General features: G+C 48.5%; 1 protein-coding gene across 7 annotated transcripts in view; it reads right to left on the reverse strand.

Annotated features, from left to right (window-relative positions):
* Positions 1-9,930, reverse strand: part of SNX8 (sorting nexin 8) — a 60,819-nt gene extending 50,889 nt beyond the window's left edge. For 2 of the 7 annotated variants that reach the window (XM_081552559.1, XM_081552556.1), the window contains exons 1-2: positions 9,859-9,887; positions 8,042-8,282 (exon numbers count right to left, since the gene is read on the reverse strand). The gene's annotated coding sequence lies outside the window, so the exon portion shown is untranslated. Of the gene's footprint in view, positions 1-8,041; positions 8,283-8,998; positions 9,536-9,858 lie in introns of those variants that run through there. The other 5 variants (XM_081552558.1, XM_081552554.1, XM_081552553.1 and 2 more) reach the window with 5 other exon arrangements.
* Positions 9,931-9,954: the final 24 nt, after the last annotated feature.

Here is a 9,954-nt window from a genome sequence, read left to right on the forward strand (position 1 = left end):
CCAAGATGAACACAGCTCTGAAACATCATTTTGGATGAAAAAGTACGTTGCAGAAGGAGATGCATAGTATACCACTGGTGTACCTGTAAAGACACAACAGGCAAACGCGGACGAAGGTGGGTGAAACAGGAAACCTGCGTAGGACAGGTGGATTGTATCACAGTCTTTGTGACCCCATGGACTACACAGTCCATGGAATTCTCCAAGCCAGAATACTGGAGTGGGTAGCCTATCCGTTCTCCAGGGGATCATCCCGATGCAGGAATCAAACTGGCGTCTCCTGCACTGCAGGCAGATTCTTTACCAGCTGAGCTATCAGGCAAGCCCCTTTCACTTCACTACTTCCCCGTTGTGATGCTATATGGTAATTTTTCATTATTAAGGGAAACTAGGCAAATTGTTTTATTTCTTACAACTGTCAGTGAATCTAAAATTAAATCAGTAAAAATTTTGTTGAAAGATACCAAACAATGTATGTATTACTTATAGACACGTGATGGCTTCTTCTGGGCAGGGTGGGAGTATGCAGAGAAGATAGAATTTAGGAGAGATAGAAAGGGGCTCCGAATCTTTTTTTTTCCCCCCTTAGAAAGAAAAACCTTAAGGCAAACATGGCAAAATGTTAACATTTAAAAATATGGACGTGGGCGAATGGGTGTGTATATGTTACTCTGTACTTTGAGTTAAAAAATGCTGAAAAGATGAAATGAGACAGTGTCTATAAAGTATCTAAGGCCGTGCCTGGCTCCTAGTGGGTGCGCAGTAAATCCTAGTGCTCTATGTAATTAGGTACCAGGAGCCAGGGAGGGAAGGTTTGGCACGGCTCCAGAGAAGTATCACTTTCTTCCCTCCTGCTGAGGGATACAGCATCACAAGCTCTGCTTGTCTTCATGAAGGACCCCCGTGAAGGCATCCGTCTCTGAAACAGGGAGGTTGTTCTCATTCGCTGTTCAGTCGCGAAGTCGTGTCTGACTCTGCCACCCCACAGACGGCAGCACGGCAGGCAATTCAGTGGAGCACAGCAGGAGGCTGGCTGGACCACCTCCACGACCGTGGGGACAACAGCATCCCCGCCTGGGGGCTGTGCAGGGACTAAGTGAGCACCCACGACCGTGCCTGACAGCTGGCTTCAGCAACCCCAGGACAACCAGGACCCAGGCAGAGGCGCTGCCCATGCCAGGGACCCCACGACCTTGTTTCAAAGTCAGGGTTTTTGACCCAGTTCACAGCTAGGAAGTGGCTCGGATGAGATGACTAACTCGCCCAGGGTCTCCAGAGCTGAAGGCGGACTTTGACTGAGCCCCCGCTTGAAGAAGCTGAATTAGCCTTGGTGAAGGTAGAGGTGGTCAGGGGAGAAGGGGCGAGGTCTAGGGGATTTGGGCCAGATTAGACCCTCTTGCTCCATCTTACAGCCCTGTTCAGATACAACATCCTAGAGAAACGACTGCAAAACCCACCTTTGGGCTTTCCACGGGGTGAGCAAGTAAGGGAAGAGAGAAAACGCAGCCCCATTTCATGGACGGAAAAGGGCGGGCTGAGAGCGCCACCTGCAGGCGACGTGTTTCTCTGCCGAGTCGCGTTTTTCCTGAGATCCCAGGAAATCACTTCCTCCGGTGGGAGCATCAATAGCGACCCTTCTTCTCAGGCAGCCCCCGCTTCTGGCTTCCCCGGTCTCAGCCCAAACGCGTCCTCTTCAGAGGCGCCCCCAGTCTGGTGCTGCCTTCATCCTGCCCCACCAGCTTCTATTTCTCTCCACGGCCACTCTCCACTCCAGCTTTCCACTGTCTCCCAGCCAGAATAGCAGCTCCGTCAGGGCAGAGGCCTTAACTCGGCGACTCCAGCAGGCCTGACTCTCCGTGAACACATAGTGAATCCATTGCATACGGTCTGATACATGTTTTTCCTGTGCATATACTAACATTTACTTAATTTTTTTCAATTTTTATTTTTTGGTTGCACCTCCTGGCATGTGGGATCTTAGTCATCCCAACCAAGGCTCAAACCAGCTCCCCCTGCACTGAAAGCACGGACTCTTAACCACTAGACTGCCAGGGACATCCCTACTTATTTAATATTTTAAAAAACAGAAAAGGAATATTGCACATATGACTTTGCTACTTGGTGTTTCCCTTTAACAACATGCTCTTGATTGACTATGAAACCCTTATGAGAGGGTGGTCTAACCGGCCTAGATCCACTCACTCATTCATTCATCTACCCATATTTAGGGAGCACGTACCCCCACACTGTCCAACACAGCACACACTAGCACGGGGGACTGTTGAGCACCTGACAGGTAGCTAGTGCACCTGCATCATCGACTCAATGGACATGAATTTGAGCAAACTCCAGGAAATCGTGGAGGATGGAGTGCCGGAGTCCATGGGATCCCAAAGAATCAGACACGACTTAGCAACTGAACAACAATAGCATGTGTACCTAGCGAACCGAATTTTTCATCCTAAAGGAAATCAGTCCTGGAATATTCATTGGGAGGACTGATGTTGAAGCTGAAGCTCCAATAATTTGGCCACCTGATACAAAGAACCAACTCATTGGAAAAGATCCTGATGCTGGGAAAGATTGAAGACGGGAGGAGAAGGGGACGACAGAGGGTGAGATGGGTGGATGGCATCACCAACTTGATGGACATGAGTTTGAGTAGGCTCTGGGAGTTGGCGATGGACAGGGAGGCCTGGTGTGCTGCAGTCCATGGGGTTGCAAAGAGTTGGACACAACTGAGCGACTGAACCAATAGATTCTTTTTACACTTCTCAGGTGGTCGCCGGACAGTTCTAAAATTACATACGTGGTTCACACTGTACTTTTGCTGGACAGTGTGCTGGCCGCTACTGTGCGCTGGGAGTGAGATAGGCTGTTGCTCAAAATGAAACTTCACAAAAAGGTCAATGTTACTATAAAGATTTCTCTACATCAGGGGTCCCCAACCTCTAGGATCTAATACCTGATGATCGGAGGTGGAGCCTATGTAATAATAACAGAAAAAAAGTACACAATAAATGTAATGCACTTGAATCATCCTGAAACACCCCCATGGACTCCCCAGCCTGTGGGAAAACTGTCTTCCATGAAACTAGTCCCAGGTGCCAAGGTTGAGGACCACTGTCCTGCATCTGTGTCCAGCCAAGATTCAGTTCAGCTGAGTTCAGTTGCTCAGTCCTGTCTGACTCGTTGTGACCCCATGGACTGCAGCACGCCAGGCTTCCCTGTCCATTACCAACTCCTGGAGCTTGCTCAAATTCACGTCCATCAAGATGGTGATGCCATCCAACCATCTCATCCTCTGTCATCCCCTTCTCCTCCCGTCTTCAATCTTTTCCAGCATCAGGGTCTTTTCCAGTGAGTCAGTTCTTCACATCAGGTGGCCAAAGTATTGGAGTTTCAGCATCAGTCCTTCCAATGAATATTCAGGACTGATTTCCTTTAGGATAGACTGGTTGGATCTCCTTGCAGTCCAAGGGACTCTCAAGAGTCTTCTCCAACACCACAGCTCAAAAGCATCTATTCTTCGGTGCTCAGCTTTCTTTATTATCCAACTCTCACATTCATACATGACTACTGGAAAAACCATAGCTTTGACTAGACGGAGCTTTGTTGGTAGAGTAATGTCTCAGCTTTTTAATATGCTGTCTAGGTTAGTCATAGCTTTTCTTCCAAAGAGCAAGCATCTTTCAATTTCAGCCAAGGTTATCACATCCTTTATTTATTAACTCATTCATTCCTTCATTTATTCAATCATTCATTCACTCAACAGACATTTGCAAACACTGTGTCAAGCCCTAGAGCTCCTAGAAAAAACTCGCCATGCTTGTTCCCAATGTTCCCCAAGTTTAGGAGGTTTTCCCACCTCTTGTTCACTGCTGTTAACATCTTACTGACATGCTCCATCATTTGCAATCCTTATTTATATGTTGAGAGTAAGTTGCACGCATCACAGCCTTTTACCTTGAAGTACTTCTGGGAGTATTTCCCAGGAACAAGGCTGTTCTCTCCCATTACCTTAGTACAGCACCCTGAGGACCACAATTTGAGAGCCACGGGGGTGGCAGCCATCTGAGATTCTGCCCACTGAGGTTCTGTTCTTCTAACTCAATAGAAAAATCACAAAGAAAATGCAAATCTGTTCTCAAAGCCCAGCCTCTCTCCCAAATGTACACAGACACACAGAGCAATTCTGCAAAGAGCAGCCTGGTGGCACCTGCTGCTTCTCAGTTTCCTGTCCTCAGTCACTAGCTTTGCTTTTATTTCCTTTTCCCACCACTTAGATTCCTTCTCCCCACATCAGTGCTGCCTGGGTTGTGGGCAAAGGGGGGGCTGACCTGCAAAGGGGCGAGAGGAAACTTCGGAGGCTGAAAGGCTCTGTGTCCTGACCGGGCCACAGATTCCTGGATACAAAGCTCCTCCAACTGTGCACCTCAAGCAGTGTGCACATTCGGGGTGCGGCCAGCACACAGCACGTCCTCGTAATCGGGGCTCCCTGCCTTGAAGCACTTCAAACACAGCCGTGGGGCTGCCATCCACACGAGACCAACGAGCAGACACCTCCTTGCCTCGCCTCCCTTTTCACTAAACACGTTTATTTTGTAGAGTATTAATTTTTATTTCAGCCACAGCCACGTGGCACGCAGGATCTTAGTTCCCTGACCAGGGATTGAACCCAGGCCCCCTGCGCTCAGAGCGCAGAGTCTTAGCTACCGGAGCACCAGGGAAGTTCTTTCATTTCCGTTCTGTGTCTGTCTCCCTTCCGCCTCGTGTCAGAGGGACAAGGCATCGATCACTCCCCGCGTGGACCACCGACAAGAGTAACCGCCACCGAGCCGTCCCGCGTGTGCCCTAAGGCCTCGTCCTCTGAGTGTGTCTGCTTTCCTCGGGTCAGCTCTCCGCAGCCTGGAGCAGGGGTGCCTCTCAGCCGGGCTCCCGGTCACGTGAGAGCAGCCTGGCTGGACAAGGTGCGCAAAGTCACGCCATCAGAGCCAATAACAGCCGCCACCTCCCGGGCACCCCCCGTGTGCCACCCACGGAACTGTACACTGTGACACAACGAATCTGATGCGCGACTGTCCCATATTCTCCTGTTTCTAAACCCCAATACCTCTGACAACTAGCCCCCACTCACCTAGCCAAGAAGAAATTCAGTTTCACATTGTTTTAACTGTTTGTTTTTCAGGGGCGGTCCTTCAGGCTGTTGAGTTTGGGCCACAGAGCTGACAAAGCCGCCCAGGCTGGCCAATGGCCGGGAGGTGAGGTGGGCAGTGTAGGCCTCAGTTCACACCACTATCAGCCAATCCGTCCAGCCCAACAGGGTTCTTGAAATTCGGCTCAGGCTGCGGGTGGCAACAAAGACGTCCAAAGCCCGTGAACCACCCTGCTGGGGATCCTGCCACCCTGAGACCTCCAGCAGGCATCTGGAGTCTCTACCACCTCATCCACTGCCCTCCAGGCTCAGGAACTGGGCACAACCCAGCTCTGAGTCTCCTTCTGAAAACCAGAGGTGACCTCCACTCTTCAGAACCAAGTTATTGCTGTTGTTCAGCCACTAAGTTGTGTCCAGCTCTTTCCGACCCCATGGACTGCAGCACACCAGGCTCCTCAGTCTTCCACTGTCTCCCGGAGTTTGCTCAAGTTCAGGTCCCTTGAGTTGGTGACGCTATCTAACCATCTCTCCACCTCCTTCTCTTTTTGTCTTCAATCTTTCCCAGAATCTGAGTCTTTTCCAGTGAGAACCAGGTTAGCCCTCTTGAAAATACTTCTCACTGTTTTCAGATAAGCCTACAGATAAATAAGGAAGACAGAGGCCAAAGGAGCCTGGATGCTGCAGTCCATGGGGTCACCAAGAGTCAGACAAAACTTAGGGACTGAACACCAATAACAACACAGATAAATAAAGGCATAATTCATCCACCTAATCTAATTAGAACTTCTCCCAAGCCTATGAGGCAAATATTATTGTTATTCCCATTTTTAAGATAAGGAAACTGAAGCTTAGAGATGATGAATAAATGGCCCAAGGTCATCTAACAAGGGAGGCAGCTTAGACCTAGCCCAGGTCTCGCCTTCTCTCCCAAGCCCCAGGCTTCCCAAAGCGGGTGGGAACACGGCAGAACATTTTCCCTTTTAATAGTTACCTAGTCAGGTTAATGTAATTGAAATAAAACTAGCCGTCAAACTCATGATTTCAATGGGAACTCTAAATTTGGCCTTAAAATGCTTTTAAGTTTAAAAAATAGGTTTTAGATATGTTGAAATAACGTTACAGGCCCAAGGTGGAGCTGCTCTGGTCAAAAGTGCCACGATGGTAACCAAAGGTGGGTAAGTGGGCGCTGTAACTGCTCTGCGGACCACAAACACAATGTATACGGTCGGCTGACACCCTGCCCCCCAACACACTCGGCTCACAACCCCCTCACCCCGCTCTAGACTTATTTCCTCATTCCTTCTCACCCCAAACAACAAAGCAACAAAGACACAGCACAGCCAAAACTAAATAAATACAATTTTAAAAGAGGAAAAAGAAAAAAGCTGAAAGTTTGCTATATTAGTACCAGACAAAGTAAACTGGAGACCAGGGGATATTATCAGGAATAAAAAGAAGTATTTAAAATGGCAAGGTGGCCAACTCATCAAGAAGACAAAGCAGCCCTAAACGGACGTGTACACGATACAGAACTTCAAGGTACATGAAAGAAGCAATAAAACAGAAAGAGACAAATCCATTGTTAGAGCTGGAAGTCTCCAACATGTGCCTCTCAGCAACTGACGGGACACAGGGACAGAAAATCAGAAAAGTTTTCAAAGACTGGAGCAATGCCCAGGACCCACTGGATCTCAGTGATGTTTCCTGAACACTCACCCACAGCAGCAGTTCAAGGAACATGCACCAACGGAGTCCACATTCTTCGCCAGAGATCTCAACAAATTTTCAAAAGGACTGAAATCATACAAAGTATGTTCTCTGGGGAATTCCCTGGTTAGGGAATTTCAGGGGTTAAGACTCCGTGCTCTCCCTGCAGAGGGCCTGAGTCTGATCCCTGGTCGGGAAACTTAGATCACACAAGCAGCATGGCCAAAATAAAAACCAAAATGCAAAGTATGTTCTCTACTCAGAGCATAATTAAACCAGAAACCAGTTTTGGAGACATATTTGAAAAATTCTCAAATAGTTGCATATTAAGACCACATTTCCAAACAAACTACAGATCCGAGAAGAAATCATAATGGAAATTAGAAAACATTTTCAACAGAGAACACAACATATTATGATTTGTGGGATGTAACTGAAGTAGCACTGAGAGGGAAAATTACAGCTTTCAATTCAGATGCTCTCATCCTGGTCCCTCCGATTCACAGGCCCCCACCGGCCTCTCGCCACTGCTTCAGGGTCACTCCTTGGATGGTTATTTCATAAGGTTTGCAAACCATTGCTTCTCTAATTTTATTGAACCTTCTGCATGTATTGGTTAGAATTATTTTATAAATAAGAGCTTTCCTTCATCAACTATTTGGTTACCTTGAAATATAAAGATAAAATTAAAAAGGCAAGAGTAACTATATTGCTTCAGTCTTGTATCTATTTTCCGAAGGAGACAATGCCCCAGCAGTATTCACCTGTGAGCAACAGGATTTTTAAAACAGCACTACGAACAAATGAACTTAAACATGTCAAACATACACAGTTTTTTATTCCTTTTGAGGCTCCAATTGTTCCAGCATGGGGCCTCTTGAAGTCCTCCCCACACTTTTCCAACAACTTATTATAAAAATTTTCTAACATACAGAAATGTTGAAAGACTTTTCCAGTGAACAGTTACACATCTACCACCTAGATTTCACAGTCAACATTTTTCTCTGACCAACACCACCACTACCACTCAGTTTCATCAAACCCTTTTCAGTTGAACGTGTATCCTTCCAGGCTTTTTTCTATGTATTTCACATATTTATCTAATGTATTAGTCAGTGCAGGCTGCCATAACAAAATACCACAGCCTAGAAAGCTTAAAACAACACATTTATTTCTCACCATTCCGGAGGCTGGACGTCCAAGATCAAGGTGCTGGCAGGTCTGGAGTCTCCTGAGGCCTCTCTCAAGAACTGGGCTGGGGACGGAGGGCCGTTTCCATCTCAGGTGTCTGGCAACTGGGTGCTGATGTTGGCCAGGGACTGAAATTCCTCCATGAGGGGGCCCCTCCACAGGCTGCCCCTCCACACAGCGGGCTCCTCCATAGGCTGCTTGGTTGTCCTCAGGGAAAGGTGGCTAGCTTCTTTCAGATCCAGCAGCCCAAGAGAGAGAGCCAGGTGGAAGCTTATCATTTTTAGGACCTACACTTGGAAGTCACATAGCATCAGTTCTCCCACATCGTGTTTGTTAGAAGAGAGTGACTAAGGGCACCCACACTTAAGGAGAGCAGGGTTTGGCTCCTCCTTCCTAACACCTTTCTGGCTGCACTTCATGGCATGTAGGACTTAATTCCCCACCCAGGGATCAAACCCGCACACCCAATAGTGGAAGAACCAAGTCTTAACAACTGGATAGACAAGGAGGTCCCCTAGCTTCCCCTTTTGAAAGGGGTGCCGAAGGATTTCTAACTCTACAGCAGATGTACTTTTTGATTTCTAACTCTACAGCAGATGTACTTTTAGCCTCACTTCTGTGGTGTCTGACTCCTGACTGCTGCCGCCAAAGCACTGGGACTTGGAGACAAGAACCGCAAATGCCTCCTCCCTGCTGTACCCCCCTCACAGAGTGCCTCCCACTCTGGCCCTGATACACTGTGAACTTTCCCCTCAGCACTCCTCAAACTCTAGACAGTGGAGGAACTGCGGATGGTCTTGCTGCTCTTCTTGCTAGAACACTGAGGGATGTACTTTAAAATACACTTTTTTTTTGCGTCATGAGCACATTCATAATTTTACCTGCAGAATAAGATAGGAGTCCCTCCCCTGGGAAATAGTAACGAGTGGCTACTATTTACAATACCTGCACACCAGAGAAGTCTTCCCTAAGAAACATGTAGCTGTCTAGCTAAGGTCAGCTGTTTTCAGGCTTTCTGTGAATATCCGCTTATTAAGGGGCTTCCCAGGTGGCTCGGTGGTGAAGAATCGGCCTGCCGACGCATAAGATGCAGGAGAGGAGGGCTCCATCTCTGGGTCGGGAAGATCCCCTGGAGGAGGAAACGGCACCCCACTCCAGTATTCTTGCCCGAAAAACCGCAAGGACAGAGGGGCCTGGTGGGCTACAGTCCATGGGGTCACAACCAGTTGGACTCGACTGAGCACACACACATCCACTTGTTATTCATTGCTTTGTCACCAATAGCACCTTCTAGAACAAAAGCGCTGGCAGAGCCCAGCAACCTGTGAAAACTGCAGAAGAAACTAGACATTAGGCGGGTAACTCTGACGGCCGGGAAAGGTAGTTTGCCTTTTGAAGGCCGTCCCTGGGCCACGCACGTCTTTTCACAGGTGAGGAGACCGAGGCAGAGAGGCCGCGCGGGGCCAGCCCACAGCTACAAAGCTGAAAGGAAGACAGGGAGCATTCGAACTCACAGGTAGGCAACCTGAGAACCCTGGTTCTTTTCTTTTCCTGTCAGCTGAGGACACCCAGCACTCCGCTCACAGTGTTAGCCATTTTTCAGAGCAGAGTTCAGAGGCTCGAAGCGCGTTCACACTGCGCGCCGGCACCCTATCCGTCTTCGCAAACTGAAAACTGTCCTAAACTCCCGTCCCGCCTGCCGCCGCAGCACCGCTTTTTTTTTTAGAAGGACTGAAACATTTACACTGAGCGGTGGCCCACGTGCTCCGCAAAATCGAAAAGACAGAGAAGCAAACAGGGTATACCTGCCGGAGTCGCCGCGCCCCTGCGCCTCAGGTAATTCAGCACCTGGAGCGCAGGCCACGCCGGCCACGCCCTCTAGCCCCGCCCCGCCCCGCCCC

The sequence above is a fragment of the Giraffa tippelskirchi genome, chromosome 13, assembly GCF_054371585.1.
Source record: "Giraffa tippelskirchi isolate mGirTip1 chromosome 13, T2T-mGirTip1v1.2.pri, whole genome shotgun sequence".
Taxonomy (NCBI): Eukaryota; Metazoa; Chordata; class Mammalia; order Artiodactyla; family Giraffidae; genus Giraffa; species Giraffa tippelskirchi.